This window comes from Eptesicus fuscus, chromosome 12 (assembly GCF_027574615.1).
Source record: "Eptesicus fuscus isolate TK198812 chromosome 12, DD_ASM_mEF_20220401, whole genome shotgun sequence".
Classification (NCBI taxonomy): Eukaryota; Metazoa; Chordata; class Mammalia; order Chiroptera; family Vespertilionidae; genus Eptesicus; species Eptesicus fuscus.
Window position 1 is genome coordinate 47460082 of NC_072484.1, and position 18941 is coordinate 47479022.

Here is an 18941-nt window from a genome sequence, read left to right on the forward strand (position 1 = left end):
TTGATAACCAGTAAGATCACAATCAATGGGATATTCAAACCACCAACCATGGAGTATTCAATCGATTGGGATAGCATACATAAGTTCAGAAAATCAAAATAACTTTTCTATTGTTTTAGCAAGCAAATAAGTACAGAACCCAAACTGGAAGGGTTAAAGTTAAAGTTAAAACTGCAGTTTCTACCTGAGATGATTGCTACCATACTTCAAATGTTAACACGGAATAATTATAAAATAATATTAATGTGGAATACATGGTATGTATTTTACATTCATTTAGCATCTTCTATGTTTCAGTCCCATATTCAATGCTGGGAATCAGAATTGCAAGCATACAACAAGGTCACAGCAATGACAGAGCTTCCAGTGCAAAGAGGAATCCAATATTATTCCATAATCAAACAAATAAATGCAAACTCCTCTGAAGTGTGAGGAGAGAGAAATTATTCAATAATGGACATCAGCAACCAATTATTAATGTTACAACAATGAAAAAAGCTCAAATGATAGAAAATTAGACCCCAAAAAGCACAAAAACAAAAACAAAGAAGACAAAACTATTGCCAAAAATATAGCAGAATGATTTTATAAATAAAGTGCATTCATAATGAAACACAAGATATAATGAGCAACCTGGTAAAACTGGTATAAATTTAAAATTCTACATTTCAACACCTTCCCATCCTTTGGACTCTAAAGATGCTTCTCTTTAACATGGCTGACAGGCATAAAATCTGGGCATGCATATCCTTGAGGCATCTACCTCATTCATGTGTACATGAATCTGACACTTTTATCTGACACTTAACTTGTTTCCACATAATCTCTCTTACATGTCATTGGCCCTCCTTGTTCTTTCTACTCTGGACCAAAAAAAAAAAATGTCCTTAGTGTAACAATATTATTGATGATGTCTAATATTTACTGACATTGCTAGCAATGAGTCAGGCAATCTAAATGCATCAACTCATAAAATCTTTGCAGCTACCTTATGAGAGAAATAAGCGGAAGGGACAGGACCTGAGTGCAGTCATTTTACACCAGACTAGCCATTCCCATGCTGTCTCTCAGCTAGCAGCAGTGGGAATATAACCATGTCATTTTCAAAAGGGAAGGCTTCTGGCCCTCCATGATTCTATACTGTAGATAGTTAACTAGGTTTAGGGTCTGTTGTACAAAGTACGATAGTTGTTTTAATGCCTTGGCATTTAGAATAGTTACTAATTTAAAAGAAAAATTTTGACAAGAGACTTTACATGTCTCTCATTCAATCCTGAAAGTATCACCAGGAGAGAGAGCTATCAAGGCGTTTATTTTATGGTTAAGAAACCAAGGATCAATGATGTGAAGTTAGCCATCCAAGGTCAATGGAATTCAAACTTATGAGTGGTTACAGAGCTGAAGAGGAGAGAAAGGTGTCTTTATGGAAATGGTTATCTGCTTGCTTCTTTCACACTATCTCATAGGACAGATCTCCTGCCTCCCTCTTGTAAAGACTCTTGTTATCATCTCAGGCATACCAGGATCATCTCTTCTTCTCAGGATCCTTAAGGCAATCACAGCTGCAAATTCTTTCACCACATAAGGGTCACTCATAGTTCCTGGGGACAAAGATGTGGGAATCTTTGGGGAAGGAAGAGTGCTTTTATTCTGCACTCTATTTGGACTCTAAAGATGCTTCTCTTTAACATGGCTGACAGGCCTAAAATCTGGGCATGCATATCCTTGAGGCATCTACCTCATTCATGTGTACAGAGGCCTTTTATCTGACACTTCAACTTGTTTCCACATAATCTCTCTTACATGTCATTGGCCCTCCTTGTTCTTTCTTAGTACCACAAGGTACTAAGTCTTAAATCTCCGAGCTTGTCAATTAAAGCACATCCAGGTTTAATTTCTCAAAAGACCTCTAGGACATATTTTCCTGACGTTTCCCGTTGATTACTAAGCATCACACATTTGTGTAGCATTGCAACTCTGTAAAAATAACCAATTTGGGAGCTTGTAATAATTATTATCCACAAGGCTACAGGCTTGACCAGAATATATCAAATGCTGCTCAAAGTCTTTTTGGCATCTTCTTTATCCTGAACTCCAAGGAATATCTTTCTGTTCACTGATTCCGTTTACAAAGCCCTGGGCTCCCTGAGGATTAGATATGGGATTTCTCTTGTGAACGAAAGAAGCCACCTGCTAACCTGACAAGCTCAGGGGAGGCCTGTGTGGCAGTCTTGAAAACTCAGAGACCTAAAATAACCACAAAAGATGGTCTGAAAATTAAATATTTAACTACAAACAGGTTATAGTGGGCAGTCATTCCTAGGCTGATATTTTCCCTGACAAAGATCAACTTAGATCTGTACCGAGCCCATTTGCCTTTTTTGCCTCTAAGATAACTATCTGTGAGATGTTTGGGTAACTTGTAACTTCCTCTTTTGCCGGAGCCCCTGGGGCACAACCAAATGTGGTGGGCGCCAGGACATATGCCTCAAATTCCTTCATTATCATGTTAATTGTTCCTGTACCCACCTAAGTATGTGTCCATCATTTTACTTTTTATCCAATCCCAGGGATTTCCCACCGTTTGACTTTATCCCACCTCCTTAATCCTTCACCAATGAATTTCATGTAGCCCACCTAAGTCCCTCCTTTGATGGCAATGTATAAATACAGATGTAACCCGCCATTCTTTGGAGCATTATCTCAATTCATTGAGGTTCTGCTTCCTGGCATATGTCGACAGTTTGGCTCAAATAAACTCACTAAAATTCTTTACAGGTTCCAATGGTGTTTTTTTTTCCGTTAACACTCTCAAAATCCTGTCAGTTGTATCTGAACAGGCCCTTTGTTTTTAAATGAAATATTCATACATACAGAGAATAAATGCATAAATAGATAGATAAGTGAAAGAAAGAGAGAAAGGAAGAGAGAGAGAGAGAGAGAGAGAAAGAAGGAGGAAGGAAGGAAGGAAGGAAGGAAGGAAGGAAGGAAGGAAGGAAGGAAGGAAGAAGATATATAGCTGGCTAGCTAGCTAGATAGATAAATGGATGGGTAGACCTAAAATTAATAACTAACTTTATCAATATTTTTGAAACCTTTGTGTCCCTCTCTGAGTCATCAGACCACTTCTCAAGTCCTAAAAATATACTGGCTGAATACTGTTAACGAAAAAAAACCATTGAAACCTGTAAAGAATTTTAGTGAGTTTATTTGAGCCAAAATGTCGACATATGCCGGGAAGCAGAACCTCAATGAATTGAGATAATGCTCCGAAGAAATGGCGGGTTACATCTGTATTTATACATTGCCATCAGAGGAGGGACATAGGTGAGCTACATGAAATTCATTGGTGACGGATTAAGGAGGTGGGATAAAGTCAAACGGTGGGAAACCCCTGGGATTGGATAAAAAGTAAAATGATGGACACATACTTAGGTGGGTACAGGAACAATTAACATGATAATGAAGGAATTTGAAGTATCTGTCCTGGCGCCCACCACATTTGGTTGTGCCCCAGGGGCTCCAGCAAAAGAAGGAAGTTACAAGTTACCCAGACATCTCACAGACATCTCACAGATATGTTATCTTAGAGGCAAAAAGGCAAATGGGCTCAGTAAAGAAGATCTAAGTTGACCTTTGTCAGGGAAGATATTGGCCTAGGACATGACTGCCCACTATAACCTGTTTGTAGTTAAATATTTAATTTTCAAACCATCCTTTGTGGTTATCTCAGGTCTCTGAGTTTGCAAGACTGCCACATAGGCCTCCCCTGAGCTTGTCAGGTTAGCATGTGGCTCCTTCCGTTCACAATACTCATAAAGCCTTCACACTCTCCCTCACTTTATTAGTCAGGGTTCTCCAGAGGGGGGAAAACCCCAATAAGATATAAAAGGAGATTTACTATGAAGAACTGACTCATGATTATGGAGGCTGAGAGGTCTCACAATGTGTTACCTGTAAGCCTGAGACACAGGGAAGTCAGTGGTGTGATTCAGAGTCCAGAGGCCTGAGAACTCAGGAGCTGAGGATGCAAAACTCCAGGGAAGAAGATGAAATGAGATGTCACAGCTTGGGCAACAAAGCATAAAAAAGAGGTGAATTCTTTCTGGCTCCACCTTTTTGTTCTATGCAGGCCCTGGGGACTATATGCTGCCTATGGCATTGGGGAGGGCAGTTTACTGAGTCAGTGATTCAAATGCTAATCTCATCTGGAAACACCCTCAGGGACAGAGACTAATGCTTAAATAGATCTAGGGGCCCCTGGTCCAGTCAAGTTGACATATAAAATTAACTTTCACACCCACTCATTACTCCACTGAATGCTGGTCTGCCAGCATCAATTTATAGTCAGATAAAAAGTGTGTGGTTGTGGTAACGATTGTTTACTTTCTTTTTAAATATATTTGTATTGACTTCAGAGAGGAAGGGAGAGGGAGAGAGAGATAGAAACATCCATGATGAGAGAGGATCATTGACCAGCTGCCTTCTGCATGCCCCCGACTGGGGATCGAGCCTGCAAACCCTCCTCTCCCCCGGCCACATGTGCCCTGACCAGGAATCGAACCGTGACCTCCTGGTTCATAGGTCAACAACACTCAACCAATAAGCAGCACCAACCAGGTGTTTATTTTCAGTTTTACTTATTTTGTTGATTGAAAATGCACTGGGGTTTTGACTGGGTGAGAATAATTGGATCAAATGCGAAGTGATTCATTCGAAGACAGGGAACCCTAAGAAACATCTGCTTAGGAGCCATCTGTGGGTGGGGAGAAGGTGGGACCTTTCCCACAGGCTGAATCAAACGTGGGAGAGTCTGATGGAGAGCAGGGTGGGTTGTAGGACAGACACCAGAGCCCCTGAGACAGAATTCACCCAGAAGAAAGAAGGAGCCTTTCAGGAAAACCAGGCTCAGCCACAGAGCCTCAGGGGTGGAAGAGAGTGCTCCGGGGTGCCCCAGTCTGTGTTTGATCCCCTTCTCACATGCTTGGTAACATCCATTTTCCCTGGGGAAAAAGTATGAAAGAAGATGGTGCTTTTCCTTAGTGGCAACAATACAAAAACAACCCAGGTATGAGAAACCTCTGCAGTGCAAGAAAACGTGATGATCCTACTTTTGCAAAAAATAATCACAGCAACAAGACAATGAAGAGTATTTTGTCCAGAGCAAATTTGCAAGAATCTGCTCCTTGGTAGAGGCAGGGAGCAGAGAGCAATCAGGCTTTTTTCCTCATGCTGTCTGTCACCATGAGAGGTGCCTACAGAAACAGGATGGCCTCCAGGCTGGCTGCCCACATGGACCCAGGCCCCATAGACTATGGGGCTTCCAGAAGGGCATGGGGACAGGGGGTGGGGAAGGGGAGGGGGGGCAGGCATGGGGATGAGGGGAGGGGGATTACAAGAGCTGTAGGCCTATGTGAAAGGGTAAGTAAGGGCTGGCATCCAGCACAAAGCAGGTTAAATTAAATGTGACCTAAATTTTACCTTCAATTCATCTGCTGCCCAGGCATTAGGGATACATAATGATTTGCAAAACCACAAATGGAGGATTATCTTCATTGCTGTCTATTTCATCAAGAATCCCACAGGAGATTTTTTTTTTGTCGAGTGTATTTGTTCAAAAGCATGAAGAAACAAGGTACATAAATAATTAGAGACTACTTTGGGAAGAAATAATTGGTACTGGAATGTTTAAAAACCTCTGGAAGGTGAAATGTCTTATATTATGCATGCATTGGCACAGAAAATAAAACTCTGGTGTGCGTCAGTTGTTTATTCTCTCAGGTTGCAAAAATCCATAAATTAGCAAGCAGAGCCTTTGAGGCCATGGTTTCTCTCCAGCAGCACTATGGGCATTTGGACAAGGTTTTTCTTTGCTTTGGGATGTGTCTGGGATCTTCAGCAGCATATTTGGTCTCTACCCACTTGTTGTGACAATCAAACATATGACTGAGCATTTACTTAATGCTCATGGCCAACTGTCCCTGGAGGGGAAAATAAAGCATCCCCACCTCCTCACTGAGAAGCCCTGCTTTCAGGCATTGAGCATCATGCTCACGTTCAACCTCAGAATAGTGTCAGTCATGCTAGTAAAGACCTGATGCTGCCTAATGTTATGTAACTACATAAAATATAGTGATACGGGATTTTTCCCTGGGCAGGATGGTTCCCGGGCTCTTTGTCCATCGGAGTCAAAGAATGAATCCATGGACAGAAGATGGTATAGCTAAGCGAAGCAGGAATTTTAGGGGGACATAGGCAGGCTTAGGGATTTTTTAGAATTGGGGTCCATGGGAAAAAACACAGGGCCACAGACTGGGAAGAGGGTACATTCTCATAACACAAGGAAGCTAGGTGCAGTTATATCTCCAAAGACAAGAAAGCTGCAACAGGTACATTTCCATAGAATGTGGGAGCTGGGAATAGCAAAAGGTCTATATTCACAAAATAAAGAGAAGGAAGCCCTTCATCCAGAAGGAGAAGAAGAAAGCCCAAAGGAAATAGGAAAACAATAAGGAAGGATCGGGGAGAACTTCACCTGTCCCATGTGAGGTTCAACCTTTGAGCCCAGGAGTTACTATAGTAACCAAGTCGAAGGGGAATATTGACCAATCAGAGGGGATATCAGGCACCAGGATCTGCAGCCTTTATAAGCATAGGGAAAGGAACCCAGTGGGACTCTTCCCTCTCCCCATGTGGGAGTCTGTACTTGTTCTTCAATAAATCTCCACCTTTGCTATACCACTTTCTGTCTGTGGATTCATTCTTCGATTCCGGTGGACAAAGAATCCGGGTTCCAGTCCAAAAATTCGGTATCAAAAGTTGCAAATTTATTGAAGAACAAGTACAGACTTCCAAGTAGGGAAGGGGAAAGAATCTCACAGCACAGACTCCCACATGGGGAAGGGGAAAGAGTCCCACCAAGTTCCTGTTTCCAAGGTTTATAAAAGCTGCAAGTCCCTGTGTCCTGATATCACTTCTGATTGGTCAATATTCCCTTTTGAATTGGTTACTATAATAACTGCTGAGCTCAAAGGTCAACGGTCACCTGGGAAGGAAGAGGCCCTCCTCCCTCATGGTTCTCCTCTTCCTTCTGGGCTTTCTTCCTCCTTTATTTTGTAAACATAGACCTTTTGCTACTCCCATTTTCCTTATCTTACGTAAATGTAAACGTTGCAGCTCCCTTGTCTTATGGAAATGTAACTTCTCCCAGTCAGTAGCCCTGTGGGGTTCCCCCCCACACCCATCTCTTTAATTTTTTAAAATTTCCTAAACCTGCCTATATTCCCCTAAATTTCCTATTTCAATATTATTGACCTCTAGTAATAAATCCAGACTAATGTTCAAATGTTAAAGTCAACATTGAGTTAAATTGGTTTAAAATAAATGTTGCAGGAAATATTTAGAAAATTTTATCAAAAGATGAAGGATCATTAAGGCCTTCTTATGAGCCAAACATAAATGTTCTACCACAAGAGATTTTGTGTTTTTTGTTTGATTGTTTGTTGTTTGGTGTGTTTTTAATCTTAGTAAAGGAGTAAACAAGTTAGACAGGGAAGACATAGTCAGTGCTTTTATCTTATTCTTGTACACTGTGGTAATATTTTCCTGTCATGTATGGTTCTTTGTTCCAAGATGATATAGATTATGTTAAAATGCAACTGAATTAAAATAAAAAGGAGATTCTTTTTATTTTAAATGACATCTTTAGAAAAGAAAAGCAGGTGTGTGTTTTTTCTACTCACAGAATGTGTACTTCAAATTACCCACAATGAATTATACATGGAAACATTTCAAAACAGATGAAATGACAAAAATTGAGACATTATAAATGATAAGTTGATATATTTGCTCTGTTGAATTATGAAAGGAAGTTAGCAGAGAACAGTACAAAAATTTAATGTGGAGATACATGATTTTATTTCTTCTGCAGCAAAAGAAGGCACAAAGATGAACTAACCTCCACAGTCATAAAGATGAATTTTAAAACCAATAAAACCCATGGGTACAATCTTCAAAACAGAAAGGAAACCCAGCCAGTGTGGTTTCATTCAATGATTACCAACATATCTATTTAGTAGAGGTCTTTCTTTGATTCATTCACACAGACATTTCTCTGCAACAGTAAACCTTAGAGAATAATCCATGAAAACATTGCCTGGAAAAAACAAACAGTAAATGTTTAAAGCAGTGATTTCATACTAGTGCTGCTCAGATTAAGTTTTTTATCTCCAGTATCCTTGCATGATAAACAAACTTCACTCAGGAGGTTCTTCCCCAGAGCTCCAGATTGACAGTGAAAATGTCAGGGGAAGATGAGGGCCCACATCCTGCAGTGGTGGAGCCTCCGAACTAACCATTTAACCACCACAACGGTGGGAAAGGATGCAACAGACTTGAGCAAGAATACGGTGTAACACCCTAAAAATAGGTGTGTCTCTATTGGACGCCATGCAACACCTAGTGTAGAACTGACTGCAATTCAGTGGAGTTAAGCCGAGATAGTTATCGCAAAATGGCAATAAATAAAACATTTTAGCCCTGCCGGAACCGGTTTGGCTCAGTGGATAGAGCATCGGCCTGCAGATTGAAGGGGTCCCAGGTTCGATTCCGGTCAAGGGCATGTACCTTGGTTGCGGGCACATCCTCAGTGGGGAGTGTGCAGGAGGCAGCTGATTGATGTTTCTCTCTCATCAATGTTTCTAACTCTCTATCTCTCTCCCTTCCTCTCTGTAAAAAAGCAATAAAATATATTACAAAAAAAAGAAAGAAAGAAAAGAAAAGAAAAAACATTTTAGCCCTGACCGGTTTGGCTCAGTGGATAGAGCATCGGCCTGCAAACTCAAGGGTCCCAGGTTCGATTCCGGTCAAGGGCATGTACCTTGGTTGCAAGGCACATCCCCAGTAGGGGGTTGTGCAGGAGGCAGCTGATTGATGTTTCTCTCTCATCGATGTTTCTAACTATCTCTCTCCCTTCCTCTCTGTAAAAAAATCAATAAAATATATTTTAAAATAAATAAATAAATAAAACATTTTAATTAACGCAGATGCAAAATTTAAAAGGGAGCCCTGGCTGAGTACCTCAGTTGGTTAAAGTGTCGCCCAGGTACATACAAGAAGCAACCAATGAAATCATAAATAAGTGAAACAAGTTGATGTTTCTCTCCATTCCTTTCTCTCTCTAAAAATCAATCAATAATTTTTAAAAAAAATTTAAAGAGATATTTTCACCAAAGCAAGATGGAGTATATGCATTTCCCCACCCTCTTCCTCCCACCAGGTACTGCTAAAAACCTTGGATGTGACATAAAAACCTTAGAAGGTTGCCTGGCCAGTGTTGCTCAGTAGTCGTGTCAACCTATGAACCAAGAGGTCACGGTTCAATTTCAGGTCAGGGCACATCCCTGGGTTGCAGGCTTGATCCCTTCCTCTCTGAAATTATTAAAAAAATATATTTTTTAAAACCCTCAAAAGGCAGATTGGCTAGACACCTCCAGATCCAGGGTGAATCCCTAGGTTTCCTTTTAGCCTCTTGACTGCTGGAAACACTGGCAACTGGTAAACAAACAGCCCAAGATAGACTAATTTCTCTAGCCAGAGGGCTGGGAAAGGACAGTCAACATTTTTAACTTCCCTACTCCAGGCAAACAAAACAGTGGAAAGACAGGCTCGCTCACCCTCACCATGCAATGTCCACTCGGCTGGCCACAAGGAGTCTGCTAATTCCAGTGGAAGGGCTTCCCTCCTGACTGGTGGAAAGGACTTACTGCATGCTAAATAAGATGCAATCTTATTAAATAAATAACGTTTCACACCTTTTTATCACTCTCCAGGTTTTCAGTGCTTTAAGTCTTATAACAATCTATGACGTAGACAAAGCAAGATTAATATATTAATTTCACTTGTTTTCCACCTCTGTCTATTAAATCAGGACATTAAATATGTCCAATACTCTCATTCCTTAATCAACCTTGACAACAATGACTCATCTTTCAAATTTCAAATCAGGATGCCCTTTCCAAAAAGCCAGATTCCCTGAGGCCCCCAGTTGCACCTAGATCTCTGGGAACTCCATGACACCTTGAAATACTTTGCCCATTAATGTAACACAGTAGCAGATTCAATAGCAAAATGATTAAAAATATAATTTTCCTGTTTGTTGAGTTTCTCCTGCTGCAAGGAGTGGTGTATGGGTCCTTTCCTGTGTATCAGTAACCTCATTCAGTCTCCATCACTGCATTTGTTGGCATGAGGTGGGGTTTGGCCCATAATGAGTGATGCAATGGAGTCATCCCAGCAGGGAGAAATACTGAGAACCACTGGACTTTCAGGTTAAAAGATGGGAAAGGATTAAGCCCTTATTGGATATATCATTGGCAAATATGTTCTCCAATGCAGTGGGATACAACTTAACAAAAGGACGACAAACAATCCAATTAAAAATGGACAAAAGGACTGAAATAGACACTTCTCCAAAGTGGACATACAGAAAACAAAGAGACATATGAAAAAATGCTCAAAGTTACTAATCATCCAGGAGATGCAAATCAAAACAACAATGAGGTATCACCTCACACCTGTCAGAATGGCTATCATCAAGAAATCAACAAACGACAAGTGTTGGCGAGGATGTGGAGAAACAGGAACCCTCGTGCACTGCTGGTGGAAATGCAGACTGGTGCAGCCATTATGCAAAACAGTATGGAGTTTCCTCAAAGAATAAAAATGAAACTCCAATTTGACCCAGTGATCCCACTTCTAGGAATATATCATAAGAAACCTGAAACACTCATCAGAAAGAATATATGCATCCCTATGTTCATAGCAGTGCGATTTACAATAGCTAAGATTTGGGAAACAGCCTAAGTGCCCATAAGCAGATGAGTGGATAAAAAAGCTGATGTACATTTACACCATAGAATACCATGCAGCTGTAAAAAAGAAAGAAGACCTACTATTTGCAACAGCATGAATGGACCTGGAGAGTATTAAACTAAGGGAACAAGCCAGTCTCAAGATAAATACCACATGATCTCAGGCATATGTGTAATCTAATGAATAAAATAAACTGATGAACAAAAACAGACCCAGAGACATAGAAGCGTGAAAGACTTTTGAACCTCAGGGGGAAAGTAGGGGAGGGTGGTGGGAAGAGATCAACCAATGAACTTACATTCATATATGCATAACCCATGGACACAGACTATGGGGTGGTGAGAGACTGGGTAGTGGTGGGGGGACAGGAGTAGGCTGAAAGAGGTCAATGGGGGAAAAAGGGAGGCTTATGTAATACTTTCAACAATAAAGATAAAAAAATAAAAGATGGGAAAGGAGATAGTGAGAGGAGAGGGACACACAGGTTTCACCGTAGCAGAGACTGGAACTCCACTCCATGTGGAGCCTGCCACATGCCAGAGCCTTGGGAGCAGCAAGGAATAGTGACATGTCAGCAGAGAGGACCATCTTACTGTTCTCAGCATCACTAAGGGAGCTGTAGGAGCCACCATGGAAGGAGGACCAGGACTCTTACATTAAAATGATAATGGCCTCAGAGTTCTTGTGTATTCTAACGAGGATAGGGGGCAGAAAAAGTGAGGAGAGATCTCAAATAATTGGGGCCTTTTTAAAATATTCTAAAATAAAGAAAAGTGGTATATTTCATTCCTCTAGAATCAGAGAGTAATTTACGTCTGATATATCTGTTTACTCCTTTTACATTCCACTAGATTTGAAGCTCTGTGTATGCAGAGACACGTCAGTTTGGTTCATAAATTTATTCGGAATGCCTGGCTATGACTCCCCTTTGTCCCATCTAGGCTATAGGATGATATTGAAAATACCACTACCAAAGCAAAATGGAATGGAAAAGTTACACTTTCAGTCCTTAGGTCAAATATGACAAATAGGCTACATACCCCAAAACAAATTATATTTTAAAATTAAAAAAGTTTTCAATTGATCAAATACATTATTTTTAATGATGCCAAGAAATAAAGCAATTGGACTAAGATAATTTTTTTCAACTTTAGTTTTCTTTCAGAATAAAGTCATTTTTTCACACACCAAGAGAATGAAGATCTGGTACTGGGTTATTTACAGATTAAGAGCCAAATTCTTAATAAGAGTGGGGAGATATTTAGAAGGACAACAGAATCAACTCATTTTTTTCTTAGATTATACATGAAGATATAACTGACATATATAAATTATATTTGCCCCTGTCTGTACCAATCACTTTTATCTAACTTGCTAAATCAAGCAAAGAGTAAAACATCCTTTAAGTGGTATCTGATTCTAACTTTGAGATCTACAAATTCAGAGGGAATAGGGAAACAATAAGGGAGAAGAAGAAGGAAACCTCCGGTAGTGAGGTTTAAGCTCAGGAGTTGCTATAGTAACGATCTAAGGGGACTAGCGAACAATCAGAGGGGATATCAAGGCACAAAGATCTGCAGCCTTTATAAACCTAAGGAAAAGGGACTCAGTGGTGCTGGGGTTCTTGTTCCGGCATTAAGAAGGGTTCAGCAATCTGGAGAAAGGCTGTGTGTAACTTGAGTAAGAGTCCAGAGACGAAAGATCATTTTGAAAGGCATTGGGGATCAGAGGAGCCTAGCTAAAGAAGCCAAGTTCTCCTTGTCTCAGGACTCCTTGCTTTTTATTAACACAAATTGTCCTAAGGCAAGGTGGAGATATACACATCAAAAGGTAGGGTTTTGTCTACAGAGTCCATTGTCAGAATGGAGAATAGCCTACAGCTGTTCAGGTGTTTGGCCAGTAGGAGGCAATAACAAGTAGATTAAGAAGCCCCGAGCTGTCTGGCAGCAAACAATCACCCTTTTCAGGTTTGGGGAAATGCCTTTAGCCATTCCAGCAAGTGATAACATATGTGACTCAGCCCTTGTTGGGTCCCCAAGTTCCAACAACCTTTTGATGAAACTTGCAATTATGACATGCTGGAACTGGCTTCTGGCACAGTGGGACTCTTTCTCCCTCCCCACATGGAGTCTGTGCTTATTTCTCAATAAATTTCTACCTTTTGCTATACCACCTTTTGTCCATGGTTTCATTCTTCATCTCCTGGGAACCATCCTGCCCAGGGGAACACTGCGCATTCCAGTCCTATTTTCCCGTATCAGAACCCAGGGGACTTCCCTTTAGCCCCCAATGTAACAAAGGCATTACATTTTATGCCCAGATAGTATGGGATGTGTATGCAAATCATGCCCAGGAACAGCCATGATACATATACACCCTCCAGCGTGTATAAATCCTGCTATGTTTGATAAAGCTTTAGACAAAGCCCCTAATTGATTTTCATGAGGCGAAGTAATAATCTATTCTTTGCAGGCTTGCTCACTCTTTCGGAAAACAAACACAACTCTTGATAGGCAATGGTTAGACAAGGAAAATCCATTACAGAGAGATGTGCCTTTTCCAGATAAAAATATAGCAGCTTCAGTATCATTTGAGAGTTGGTAGATAATTTCGAGATTATTACTAACTCTATACATCTCAATAGGGAATAATGTTTCTGCTTTCCCTGATAGTATACAGACAGCCTTCAGGAGCATTTTATCCAGAAAAAAAGTTCTTTTAAGACTGACTTTGTTCTTCTCTTTCCAAACAACTCATCTCAGTAAAGTATGTCATATATATTCACACATTTATACATTGATTATTTCATCTCAGTAAAGTGTATTATGTTTATTCACACATTTATACATTGATTATATTCATCTCAGTAAAGTATATTGTATGTATTCACACATGCATACATTTATTTTGAGAAGTAGATGAAGAAAAAATATTTTTCTGCATAGTCTGTATAAATTAAAAACAATGTACTCTTTTTTTAAACTTTCTACTTTAAAGAAGAAAATGACAAGCTGGCTGCCCTTGCTGGATTGAGTAAAGGAATAGAGTCTGACTAAGACCCCTAAGCACCTGAGTTTTGCCTCTGTTCCTCATTATCTGTAGATTGCTGGGCTACGGATAAGGTGGGACAATCAAACATGCAGAAATCTGCTGCCTTTCCTTCACCTTGGCCTAAACCCAAGAGCAAAGGCCTGAACCCTGTCAGGAAAGTGAACTCTTTATGCAAATGCCACCCCTTCTTCCACAGGAAGAATGACATTCATTCTGTCTTGCTCACCCAACCATATACTCTTTTCAATAAAGTTAAAAAGACATTGCTAAAAAAAAGGGAGAAAAAGTAGGTAAATAGACACAAAAGTTCATTTTTCAGTTACTAGGCATCTTTCATTATGACTCACTACCTTTTTTTAAAAAATATATTTTATTGATTTCTTACAGAGAGGAAGGGAGAGGGATAGAGAGTTAGAAATGTCAATGAGAGAGAAACATCAATCAGCTGCCTCCTGCACACTCCCTACTGGGGATGTGTCACAACCAAGGTACGTGCCCTTGACCAGAATCGAACCTGGGACCCTTGAGTCCGCAGGCCGATGCTCTATCCACTGAGCCAAACCGGTTTCGGCAACTCACTACCTTTTATGAAAGCTTTTAGGAAGCTAAAATTGATAAGCCTTGGGAAGAAACCAAGATGGCAGCATAGTTAAACACCTAAACTACAGCCTTGCACAACAATTTCAAAAATACAACTAAAAGACAAAACGGACATCATCCAGAAACAAAGGAAAGCTGGCTGACTGGAAATTCTACAACTAGAAGGAAAGAGAAAACCACAAGGAAAATCAGAGGAGCTGTAAAAGCCTGAGGTACTGAGACACGGGCGTGTGCATGTGGAGAGGGCGGAGCTGGAGAGGACGGGGCGGCTGAGTGCCTGGCTGGCGTCCTCTAGAGGAAAGCAGATAAAAGCTCTGGACTGTGCTGAACCCCAGTTCCTACTGCACTGAACACCAGTTCCGGGCGAGACCCTGGGGAACCAGGCTCATACTGGGGGAATCTGGGCTGTAAGACAGAAACTCAGGGGAGCAGCGAAAGGCAGAGCTCCAGAGGCGCGCACGTGAATGCGCGCAGAGGACGGAATGTTGACTGTGCCGCTGAATTGCCCTAGTGGGAAGGAGACAAAAGCTCCAGACTGCGCTGAACCCCAGTTCCGACTGCACTGAACCCCAGTTCCGGGCGAGAAACTGGGAATCCAGATTCATTGGGGGAGAGACTAGACTGTTTGGCAGTGGGCAAAACTCGAGGTCGCCTTTCTCTCAAAGGTGCTTGCAGCGAGTACCGAGGGACACTGAGACCCAGGAACCTCATAGGATGGGGCTGACGGGAAGCCAAGGCTGTAGGCTCCACCCTGAAACTCCGCCCCAACCAAGCTGAGCACAGAGGCTTTTCCAATTTTGCAAGTCTAGTTGAATAAGGCTGTCTCCCAGCATAGACACAGCTGATCCTCACAGCCAATTGGACTGGTGGTCAACTCCTCCCACTGATACCAACAACAATCAAGACTTAACTACAACAAGGCTGTACACACAGTCCACAAAGGGGTGCACCAAGAGTGTTCACCTCAGGTAACTGGGGAGGCCAAGCGACTGGCCCATATAGGACAACTAGCACACAAAGCTACCCTACCAACTCAGGGAAGCAGCGAAAATGCAGAGACAAAGAAACAGATCACAAACCAAAGAAATGGAGGAAAACAAACAACTGGAGATAGAGTTCAAAACCATAGTTATAAGGTTTTTCAAGAATTTCCTAGAAAAGGCTGATAAATTTAGTGAGACCCCTGAGGATATGAGAGAGACCCTTGAGGATATGGAAAAGGACCAACTTGAAATTAAACATACACTGACTGAAATAAAAAATATTATACAGACACCCAACAGCAAACTAGAGGAATGCAAGAATCAAGTCAAAGATCTGAAATACAAAGAAGCAAAAATCACTCAACTGGAAAAGCTAAAAGAGAAAAGAATAAAAAATTTGAAGATAGTGTAAGAAGCCTCTGGGACAACTTCAAGCATACCAACATCAGAATTGTGGGGGTGCCAGAAGAGAGAGAGCAAGATACTAAAAACCTATTTGAAGAAATAATGACAGAAAACTTCCCCCACCTGGTGAAAGAAATAGACTTACAAGTCCAGGAAGTGCACAGAACCCCAAACAAAAGGAATCCAAAGAGGACCACACCAAGACACATCATAATTAAAATGCCAAGAGCAAAAGACAAAGAGAGAATATTAAAAGCATCAAGAGAAAAACAGTTAATTACCTACAAGGGAGCACCCATACGAATTGTCAGCTGATTTCTCAACAGAAACTATGCAGGCCAGACGGGAGTGGCAAGAAATAGTCAAAGTGATGAATAGCAAGAACCTACAACCAAGGGTACTCTACCCAGCCAAGCTGACATTCAGAATTGAAGGTCAGCTAAAGAGCTTCACAGATAAGAAAAAGCTAAAGGAGTTCATCACAGCCAAACCAGTATTATATGAAATGCTGAAAGGTATTCTCTAAGAAGAGGAAGAAGAAGAAAAAGGTAAAGATAAAAATTATGAACAACAAATACATATCTATCAACAAGTGAATCTAAAAATCAAGTGAATTAAAAATCTGATGTACAGAATAAACTGGTGAAGATAATAGAATCAGGGGCATAGAAAGGGAGTGGACTGACAACTCTCAGGGGGAAAGGGGTGTGGGGGGTGCGGGAAGAGACTCGACAAAAATCGTACACCTATGGATGAGGACAGTGACGGGGAGGTAAGGGAAGAGGGTGGGGTGGGAACCAGGTGGAGGGGAGCTATGGGGGAAAAAAGAGGAACAACTGTAATCATCTGAACAATAAAGATTTATTTAAAAATTAATTAATTAATTAATTAAAATTGATAAGCCTTTACATTATGTTCCCATTATAATGTGTCAACATCCGGGGAAATGAGAGGGCATACTGCACTAACTTTCTTTTTTTTTTTTTAATATATTTTATTGAATTTTCACAGAGAGGGAGGGAGAGGGATAGAGAGTTAGAAAAATCGATGAGAGAGAGACATCGACCAGCTACTTCCTGCACACCTCCTACTGGGGATGTGCTCGCAACCAATGTACATGCCCTTGACCAGAATCGAACCTGGGACCTTCCAGTCCACAGACCGACGCTCTATCCACTGAGCCAAACCAGTTTCGGCTGCACTAACTTTCTTAAAGAATAGTATTATTTTAAAAATAAGTTGTGCATACATTTAGGAAATAATACAATCTGCATTTTTTAAATTATATATGCAAATGTAACCTAATATAAATAGATATATATTTCATCTTTGTACTAACCACTATTAATTTGTAATTGTCTCCAGAGGTGACTGCTTTACCTGCTTCTAGTAATGATAGTGATTTCATCAGTAATAGAAGTAGTAAGAAAGGAACAGGAGTAGGAGAAGGAGCAGACAAGCAGGAATAGTAGTACTAGTCATACTAGTAATAATAATAGTAGTAACAGTTAGGATCCTTCATTATGCGAGTATAACACATTCACAAAATCATATTAGTGGATTCTTGGATAGTATTGGTAGGTGTCAACATTCCATTACTTGAAAGAGAAAAATAATACATTCCAAGCTTACCTTAAATCTCAACAAAAATCCTTAGATATCATCAAAACACTTAAACTTCTATATAATATCCTATCAAATGTGTTTGCAAAATGTCAATCATTTAAAATGCCAGTTCATTCAACCTTGTATAACTCTTAATTGATATGGAACTCGGTTTTATTACAGAATTATTTCCCACCTGCCTTTTTTTTTTTTTTTTCCAGATCTTTGAAGATGCCTTCTGCTCTTACGGCATAACATAAAATGCTATTCCAAACTGATGGCGTCTCTCCACTCCCAAAAAAGGAACTTGTATAGTCCTTCACAAATATTATACCATGTGGAGTGACCCAGGATAGTTTCCCCAAATCAGCAACACTTTCACAATGTTTTTCTTTTTATACCCATAAACATAATTGTATGGACAATAGCTTGGGCACCTGTGCAGGACCAACTTTTCCTTAAATATATGGGCTTCTCTAGGCTTCTTAGTCCCCCTTACTTTTTTCACAAGCATTACTACATTCCTAGAAGATATTTGAATTTAATATGGGGAAGGTGATGACAAAAATAATACAAACACCATTTTATAATGTAGCCTGAAAGATTTTTAATGGAGTAAACATTTAAAGATCAAATGTTTTATTTAAAACTAGAGGCCCGGTGCACAAACTTTGTGCACAGGGGGTGTGTGTCCCTCAGCCCAGCCTGCACCCTCTCCAATCTTGGACCCCTCTCACAATCCAGGACTGCTGGCTCCCAACTGCTCGCCTGCCTGCCTTCCTGATTGCCACTAACCACTTCTGCCTGCCAGCCTGATCAGCCCCTAACCACGCCCCTGCCAGCCTGATTGATGCCTAACTGCTCCCCTCTCCAATTGTCCCTAACTGCCCTTCCCTGCCGGCCTGGTCACCCCCAACAACCCTCCCCTGTAGGCCTGGTCACCCCTAACTGCCCTCCCCTGCAGGCCTGGTCCCTCCCAACTGTTCTCCCCTGCAGGCCTGGGTCCCTCCCAGCTGCCCTTCCCTGCACGCCCAGTCGACCCCAACTTCCCTCCCCTGTAGGCCTGATCACTGCTAATTGCCCTCTCCTGCAGGCTTGATTACCCCCAACTGCCCTCTCTTGCAGGCCTGGTCCCTCCCAACTGCCCTCCCCTGCTGGCCAACTTGTGGTGGCCATCTTGTGTCCATATGGGGGCAGCCATCTTTGACCACATGGGGACAGCCATCTTGTGTGTTGGAGTGATGGTCAATTTGCATACTACTCTTTTATTAGATAGGAAAAGACAAACTGCAAAAAAAGATAACATTCATGTTCAGGAATAAATTAGATAGATGATAGATAGATACATAGATACATAGACTATGGTATTAAATATGTATAATATTAGATAATCCTATCTAATAAAAGAGTAATATGCAAATTGAC

The 18941-nt window shown here is 40.9% G+C and overlaps 1 long non-coding RNA gene across 1 annotated transcript in view; it reads right to left on the bottom strand.

Annotated features, from left to right (window-relative positions):
• Positions 1-8069: 8069 nt before the first annotated feature.
• The window catches only part of LOC129150889 (uncharacterized), a 135600-nt gene continuing 124728 nt past the window's right edge, over positions 8070-18941 (bottom strand). The window contains exon 3 of the long non-coding RNA XR_008557672.1: positions 8070-8155. This is a non-coding gene — a long non-coding RNA (uncharacterized LOC129150889). The remainder of the gene's footprint in view (positions 8156-18941) is intronic.